General features: G+C 38.3%; 1 protein-coding gene across 2 annotated transcripts in view; it reads left to right on the top strand.

Annotated features, from left to right (window-relative positions):
* The first annotated feature begins 1,450 nt into the window (after positions 1-1,450).
* slc45a4a (solute carrier family 45 member 4a) overlaps positions 1,451-9,191 on the top strand; it is a 56,707-nt gene continuing 48,966 nt past the window's right edge. Inside the window, exons 1-2 of one of the 2 annotated variants that reach the window (XM_015050463.1) lie at positions 1,451-1,671; positions 3,290-3,373. The gene's annotated coding sequence lies outside the window, so the exon portion shown is untranslated. Of the gene's footprint in view, positions 1,672-1,783; positions 1,880-3,289; positions 3,374-9,191 lie in introns of those variants that run through there. The other variant, XM_015050471.1, reaches the window with a different exon arrangement.

Below are 9,191 nucleotides of genomic sequence, written 5' to 3' on the forward strand. Positions count from 1 at the left end.
TCATTTATATATATATATAAATATCTCTATATTTTTATAAAAAACACACACACACACACACACACACACACACACACACACACACACACACATATATATATATATATATATATATATATATATATATATATATATGCTTCATATATAACTATGTATATATAAAGCAACCTTTAATTTTCTTTTATAAAAAAAGTGCACTAAAACAAAAACATAAATAAATTATATACAATATTGGTTACTTTTACTCTTAGGGCTCTGTTTCCTCTCTAATAGCCTCTTCAGTTCCTCTTGCAGGCTTTCTATATGATTTAGGTCTTTGGGCTGAAAAAAACCCATTGAAGCCAAACAAACCATGGTTGGTTTGTGTTTGGTAAACCATCATCATCCTTTTTACAGATCCAATGATGACCCACATTCAGATTTTTACCAGTGCCCATCAGATTTTTATTTGACATCTCTTGGCATGATAAACATTAAAAAGATTCTCAGAAGCATCTGGGGGATAAACAGGCCCACAGCATGACAGATTCGCCACAATTCAGGCACTTTTTTACATTTTCATCCTGTGCTTAAAGCCGAAACCATGTGGAGTGTTACCAAAAACCTTACCCTAACACTCATCTGACCATAGTTAAACTTCCTGTACGTTTAGCAAGTTTTACTTTTATAGCTGTAGAACCAAAAGGGCTTTTTCCTGGCATGCCATCAAAACACGGTGAGCATGTTTACAGCACTCAATGATTGCTATGAAGACTTTTAGTGACTCTAAGCAGTCACTCTGTGCTGCATTTCTCCGTTGAAGGGTTTCTTTTACCTCTCTAACTATCTACTTCCTGTTTGTGGTGAAAGATAAATACAAGTCCTCATTCAGCTAGGTGCACAGTGGCAAAAAGAGAAAAGACTTCTGTGTGTGACACAGACAGTTATGAATTAACACATAGAAGCTCTCAGAAAATCTAATTAACTTTAAACTGTAAAGTATAATTAAGATAAAATTCCCTATGCACTTTAGAGATTGTTGGCAATGTCAAGATATTGTTTGAACATTCAAATTTATGTTTTTATTTCATTCAGTTTGAGATAATGTTGATGCTTTACCAAGGGCGACACCTTTTCTGTAATAGGAAATAAACTTATTGTACTGAATTGTGTGAACGTGACTGGGTTAGAGTTAATGCAGAAAAATAAACAATGTGTCACCACATCCATAGAAAAACAAATGACAGCATCATTTATGCTGTAAAATAATTTTTCTGAATGACATTTTCCTTTACAAAGAAAATAAAAATGTCAAATCAGTTTAAAATGTATCTTATGTATCTTTCTTTCTTTCTTTCGTTTTGTGTTCATTGGATCATTATTTATAATCACGTATCAAATAAATAAATATCCTGCCACTCAGTTGACAATGCGATACGTCGAGATGACGTCACTCGACGAAGCCCCGCCCCCTTATGCAAAACAAGCCGTGTCGTCGACGGAAGCCAGGCGCTGCGTCTCGTCTTCCGACAGATATTCCTTTAAAGGCGCATTTAAAGCCCTGGCTTCAGTCGTAGGAGCAGCGGACAGCCTGTGAAGCAACAACGTTCTGCCGCAGAGCCAGAGCAGCGACTGTCCGACCTCCCGGAGGACACAAACACCGAGCCAACTGGCTGTCAACGACCCGGCGAGGTGAGCGCAGTGTCCGGTTAAAAACAGCAACAACAACAACAACAGTGGTGGGGGACGGATTTTGCCGTCCCCCACCACCAGCAGCAGCTGCTGCTCCTGGTTGGCTCTGAGAGCCAGGATACTCAGCATCTCAGGTTGCTGCTGAAAAGGAGGAGGAAGAGGAAGAAGAAGAAGAGAGGCATTTACATTACTTTACAGGATATATCAGGTTGCATTAATTTCTCCTGCGCTCATTAGGAAATGTGCATTATTAGAATTTGAGATTAGCAGTGATTGTTGTTGCAGTTTGCGCAAATGTTTCGTTCATTTCTCTGCAGCTTCTTTTGTTATTAACCAGGAAGGAGCGGCTGAACGCACCAGAAGCAGTGTGAGGATTAAGACTCGTGTCTGTATTTGCTTTAAAGGTGTGATATCCCACATGACTAGATGTAATTTTATCTATTTAAGATCTGAGAAGATCGACACTTTTTGGACACTTTAGCTGAAACTCCGTCCTTCAGATTTTAAATTCGGCTCAGCAGTCTTTAATAAGGATCGCTTTCAGTTTGTTTTCCTCTGGGCATAAGAGGAAACTCCAAACTTTTATTATAAGAACATTCTGCTCACTGGTTTGTGTTGACATTTGTTGTACTTTCTATTAGATGTATTCAAAAAAATATGCAAATTGTGCCTTGCAAAAGTAACCCTTTCTGTTTGTTGTATTTGTCTCTTTCCAAACACTAACCGTATTGTTTTATGTGATGCACCAAATGCATTATTGTAAAGTTGAAGAAACGTGATAGATGTTTTTTCTCCTGAGAATCTTTTGGTGTGCATCTCTACCAACGTCTTTCATCTAGTCACCCATTCGTATTTACAAAACAAGTTGAATTGAGAGTCTGTGTAAAACACCAATTTCCAAGTCTGGTTGCATATTCTAAGTTGGATATAGTTCTGGACTTTGACTAGGCCAGTGTAACACTTAGCTATGCTTTAATTTAAATCGTTCCATCATGTCTCTGGCTGTGTGTTTGGGGTTGTTGTGCTGTTAGAAAGCGACTCTGTACTCTACTCAACTATTTTCTAACAGGTTTTTTCCCAGGATCAGCCTGTGTTTAGCTCCATCCACCTTCCCATCAACTCTGAACAGCTTGTCCCTGCGGCATGATGCTGCCAGCACCGTGTTTAACCATGGGGAACCATGTCATACATAGCCTTTTATTCTTCCCTTGAATACAAAAGCATGGCACACTTTTCCGAATTTTATTTAAAAAATGCTCCAAACCCATCCAGATTTAATTTTCTTTTCCTAGTAAAATTTATGCTCAACTTTCTGTTGTTTTGTCTAAAACGACAACTTAAGATGCTTAAGATGCTTAAGGTGCAGCAAAACCTTTTGCAAGGCGCCTTCTGCACATAAATTTGAATCCGAATCCCGCTGCGAGGAACCGGAGAAGCAAAACATGAATAATTTCTTTTGCGTGAGAGAGTGTGTGTGCGTGTGTGTGCGTGTGTGTGTGTGTTTGCTGCTGCATTGATTTAATGTGCAGTAAAAGCTGAAATAGTGCTGCTCTGTACACACTGTGTGCTGATTTGTTAAGTCTCACCTCTTCGGTGTCTGTTTGTGTTCTTGGTTCAGACTCGACTGCCCGGCTTCACGTTAACGGCCAGGACCAAAGGAACAACGTCTCGGGGACATTTATGAAGCTTTCGATGCCTTTTGGTGAGTCTCTTCTGGATGATCTACTTCTATGATTAACAAGTCAGTTTTGTAAACCAGACCAACAGTGCAATAAGAGCTTCCCTGTATTGGGTCATAACCTTTGGTTTTTGGAGTCACCTGACTGGTTTTGCAGAAAAGAACCAAAAACACGCTGCCTCTGAGGAAACTCCTTCCTTCTAAATCTGTCAGGCTCTTCGTTTCATTTTGTTTGCGTTGCAGTTTAGGTTTTGCTTTGTGTGCGCGCGCGTGTGTATGTGTGTGTTGGCGAGCAGCCGGCTTATGCTGAAGTGAAAGCAGTCGACTTCCTCTTGATGAAGTCTTTGCTGACTGTTGACGGCTGCTGTGTCAGCATCAGGTTATTACCAGCTCATAAGATGCATGCAGACGCATATAGTCACAAGCTGAGAATGTCACATGAGCACACAATACGTCTGTATGTAATGTGGGCACACACCCACACTGACCTTTATAAGTCAGACAAATCAATATTTGACAGTGAAGATGCAGGACCAGGGTATTTTTGCATAAATAAAGCCAGATTTGTAGACTAGTCGGCTTCTTTTCATCTCCTGCCATAATATCCAGACTTGTGAATCCCTGATTTACTTGTTATTTCAGATCCACTCAACAGGTGAACCCAGATATTTCAGTAGAGAAACACAAGGCTTTGCGGTGTGTTTTTGAGTTTACAATGACCCGTTCAAAATATATTATTCATACTGAAGTGTCTGCAGTCGAGGTCATTGCACTCGCTGTGACTCTAGATCTGTTTCTGCATCACGAGAAAAGTTTTTGGGTCAGCTTAGTCAGCTGTCGGGTTCCTCAAAAACCGACAAGTGCTGTAATGGGAAAATTTTTCTCTGGTGAAGAACTTTTATGTGTTAGTGTTGCACGTACAGCATTACCTATGCTTACATTTTTGTTGTTGTGGTTTCAAACAACTCACCTACATTAAATCTAAAGTTATGCAGACAATAACAAAGGGTTAAAATAATGAACATTGCTTTTGAAAAATTCTGAAACTGTTTTTTTTTTTCATGAAATAAAGATAATTGGTTTTTGACTTTGAAATAGCTTTTATTTAATGTCTTACTGAGTGTAAATATCAAAATATCACCACTAATTTTTTAAAAAGTAGATAAAACCGTTGTTTCTCCCTCCCACAATAAACAAAATGCTCTTTAAGACGAACTACCATTGCATTGACTCAAGTGTTGCTCTGACTTGATGGGCCTGACATTCTCACAGTCTGACCTCGAGTAAAAATCACTGACTTAGACAACCAACAGTCTAAGGGTTCAGGAAGATAAAGGTGCATTCAAAACTATTTGGAAATAACCAGATCTCCTCTTAATCTTAAAACGGGACTCAAAACAAGCATTAGAGTTACAGTAGTTTAACAAGATTTCGTTTTGTTGGGTTGTTTGCTCTGGTGCCCAGCCTACAATCAGCTGCTTTACAGATGTGGCTGCAGTTTTAAAACGGCTCTGCGTAAATGAAAGCGATGGGTGTTTTTGCTACCAGTGTGTTTCAACAGCTGGTCTTTTTTATTATCTCATAAAATACTGCAGACTATGGTAATGAAATACAGCCAAGATTTTTTTGCATCAATAACTTCTTGCTAACCAGGTGAAGTAAAACGAATACAGGAAGTCTGTGATTAAAATCAAATGTGGTTCTTTCATATGACCCCTGTTCAGATGTAATTTGAGGTTTTAGTCTTCGCTTCCTTTTTTCAAGCCATTCTTTTATTTATTTATTTTTTTTTGTCTTTCTCTTTCCAACACACTCGGACACGGGATCAGTTTTGTTCTGTTTTTTTGTTTTTAATCCCGAGCTCTGATCCTTTGTGTACGTAACCCCAATCCCGTCTCCTGTGTGGTTCTGGAGCTCAGGTCTGAAGAAACAGGAGGACGAGAAATGAGTCGTCACATTATGAGCCAGTGGTTGTTTTTTTTTTCTCACTTACAGCAGGGCCGTCAGTAACCTCCTCCTTATCTCACTAGATCTGCTGCGCACACACACACACACACACACACACACACACACACACTGTAGTTATAAAGACGTTTCACATGGTTGACTTCCCCTTCTCTCTGCATTTTGAGTTAATTTTCTGTCTTTTCTTTATCTTTTTGTGACTCTTCCTTATTTATCTTCTGTTCTCATTCATCAAGCATCTAATAGCTTTTTCTAATGCTTTGTTTTGTTCCAGGTCTTTTAACCTCATCACTTGCAGTCATATTCCTGCAACATTTCTGCTGTCAAAGTGACACAGTTTAGTTTTCCATCTATAATGATTGTTGTTGACTCAGTTACTTCAGGCATCTCAGCAGTTTTGATCTTATGATTTCAGTCTTCTTGAGGAGATCTTGTTGTTTGACACTTTGAATTGGATTTAAAGTTTTCTTTTTGATTAAAGTGTTCAGTTTTAATGTACATAAATGGAGCCATACAGTGTGTTAAAGGTGCGGTACGTGTTGCACTTAAAGCACAGATGTTGTTCTGTGTAAGTAGGGATATTTGCCACTAAGGCCAAAAATCTCAACAAACAACAAATAAAAACAATCAAATGTGCTGAATATTGAAAAATTAGACAAAAGGTCAGCTGTGAACCTCAAAGTTTTGCTGAAAAACACCAGACACCACATGATCATGGTGTTTCCACTGTGCTGAAACATTGTAAACCTTACATGCATTTCTTTTTTTTTTCTTTTTCTTTTTCGAAATTTGGATTTACAAAGCTTGCATTACTGTGAGAGCTGGAGAAAATTCAGGCAAGAATAATGGATTTAGCATTTGGATATTTTTTAAGCCACTGTCACAATGTCTTTTCTTGCGAAACTAAGATAATTTTTTACATTCACTTGAATTCACAGCATAAGATCAGAGGTTAACATGTCTCACTATAGCAGGATTTGCCTGGGATTTGCATCCATTAGCTGAAGCCATTTTTTGCAGAGAGAATTAAATAATGTCATTGTACGACGGTATCAGACTTTTCAAAAGTTTTAGTTTTTTCAGAATTGGTAAAAACACAACTGTCAGCTCCTAGAATGACAAAACCGAACAATTAAAGGGCTGCAGAAATGATGAAAGTCGAAGACGCTTTTATTATTTGTCCACTTTCCTCCAATGCCAAAGGCAAAGCAGGGACAAACAAGATAAAAAGCTTATTCAAATTTGTCCTGACTGCTTTTTGTTCGGCTCTGCAGCCACAGGTATAAACGTATTGCTGTCTCTGCGTTTATTATCAAATCTAAAGTTTCTCTCCTCAAACTTTCGTCAAAGTCGTTTTGTCTCCGTCCTGTTGGGTCGTTTCCAATATAATTTTCAGTGACTCATCCTCACAAGATGTTCATCCAATGACCAAGTGAATCCCACTTTCTGATTAAATGGCTACAAAGAAACCTGTCTGGATGCCAGCGATGTCTGGCATCGTGTGTTTGTTGGTGTGTGTTGGTGTGATGCGTCGTGCCTCTCTTTAGTTCATTTAGGGGGAAGCGCACACACACACACACACACACACCACACGCTCCGCTTACACTTATCTCTCCACTGTTTGCCGTCACAGTTAAAGTTTACCTTTGCGGCAGTTGCCATATGTTCTGTGAGATATGGAGACATTTCTCCGCCACATGTTCAAGTCAGTTATTTGCTTGATAATTCTGATCAACTTGTTCTTACCTTTGAGATCATGGATGTTTTTCTTTCACTTTTGCACATTTTTGACATAAGTACACAAATCTGTCACCTAAAAAAAAAATGGCCTCACCTAGAATGTTTTCATATTCTGTAAAACGACACGTTTGATTTGGATTGTTCTCAGTTACAAAAACAAGGAGAGCGCGTTTCCAATTTTGAGAACATGAGAGTTTTCACTTAAAAACCAAACAGTGCGCTGATTGTTTGCGTTCTGCATGTGAACAGAGTTTCTACAGACGACACCGTCTGAATGGGCCCGCTCTCTGTGAAAGGGGGAAAAATAAAAAAAAAAAAGAGGGGAGAAGATACCCGGCCGAGTGCCAGTAATGTCATTAACACTGTAATGAGACGCTCGGAGTGATAGCCGCTCTCTCGCTCGGTTTTCTTTAACAGGACATTCTTTCTCATGCTTCCTCAAATTAAATTTGATCCGTGTCAGTGATGGAGTTCATATCCGTACAAAATCGTGTTGGATGAACGCGAACTGGGAAGCGATAAAACGCAACTTCGTAGCTCTTTACTATAGAATTTTGCAGTCATTTACAATAAAATGTATTTATTATTGAGTGCTGAAACAAACTGAAATGACTTACTAAATATGTCATTTCTGATTAAATATACAGCTAAACTCTATAAAAATGATAATAACATTATTTTCTTTCTTGAAAGATTAAACTTTCTCCTGTTTTATGTCGGGTATTTTAAAAAAAATATTTCCATTTGTAAAAATATCATAAAAAAATGCTAAGATTACTAGAGCTTTACGCAATTAAGAAATACTTAAAGGCCTAAAACATCTGATTAATTTACAATATTTGAATTAAATTGAGACTCACCTGTGGTTGTATTTAAAGGCAGCACTTTGAAAATGGTGCTTCCTTGTATAACACCGTGGGACAATTATAAAAAATAAATGAAATGTATGTTTTTAATGTTCAGTGCTTAAGTAGATGGACAATTATGGTGTGAAATGATGATATCTCCTGCAGCGCAAAGGAAAATATGCTGCAAAGATGCTGCGAGAAACTGGTCAGAGTGTCATCATCCACAGTGTGACGAGGCCAATCAGTGAGGAAGAAGCAATGTCTCCATAATTTACACAAAATCAGATTACAGTTTGCAAATGCTATGGAAAAATTTTTTTGAGAAGAGCTGGAAGTGTGTGTGAGGGCGAAAGAAACCGGACTCGATTGCTCTGGTTCTGTCTGGAGGAATGAGCTAAAAATCCCAGAAAACTACAAAAGCTTTAATTCAACTCATATCTACCAAACACTAAGAAAAAGTATGCAGACGTCTGAATTTAGGGGAAGTTTCAAAACGTTTCTCTCTCCTTTTATTCTGACATTTAGAAAATTGAAACGGTTCGGGTTGTCCTAACTGTTTAGGAGGACCCAAACTATTTTAGTTTGACATTAAATCAGACTACAATAGATTAGTCAGTGAAATAATAGAAAAAAAATACATGTAATGTAGTAAATAAAATATTGAGATTTATTTTGGCATGCTGCCTGTCTCACAGTTGGCACAAAGCATATTTTCAAACCTGCTGATACGGTAATATTTGCATACAACCAAGCAATAAAAATATTTTATTCTTGGCTGCTATTTAGGGGAATGTAACAGAAAATCAAAATAATAACATCTGCAAGAATCTGCTCATATACGTCTGTACCAGTAAAATAACCTTTGTTGCCTTTACTAGCTTGTGTTTCGTCGTCAGTTTGCTGTTCACTTGTGTAAACGTGTGCAGGTCAGTGAGTTTGATATTGTTGATTTCATTTGCCGTTTTTTTTTTTTTTGTTTGTTTTTTTTTAGTCGGCATTAAGCGAGCCTGCAGGAATGAGTAAGACTGCAGATCTGTGTGCTGCTCAGTGGAATATTCCACCAGATGAGTGGGCAGGGTCTGAAACTTGCCACCTTCGGTTTCGCGCCACTTGGAAGAACAGGTCTCCACAAGCCGTTATCGCTCTGCTTTTCTCTGTGTCAAAAGTAGCTGGTGTGAAATAATGCCGATCACGAGAGGGAAAACCTGTTGTGCTTATCTCCTATCAGTCTGCAGGCTTTTGGGTGGAGCTGAGGAGTGTGTTTTTTTTTTTCTTTTTTTTTTTTTTTT

Source organism: Poecilia latipinna, unplaced genomic scaffold (genome assembly GCF_001443285.1).
Source record: "Poecilia latipinna isolate Pla-1442-1.1 unplaced genomic scaffold, P_latipinna-1.0 Scaffold49, whole genome shotgun sequence".
In the NCBI taxonomy this organism is placed as follows: domain Eukaryota; kingdom Metazoa; phylum Chordata; class Actinopteri; order Cyprinodontiformes; family Poeciliidae; genus Poecilia; species Poecilia latipinna.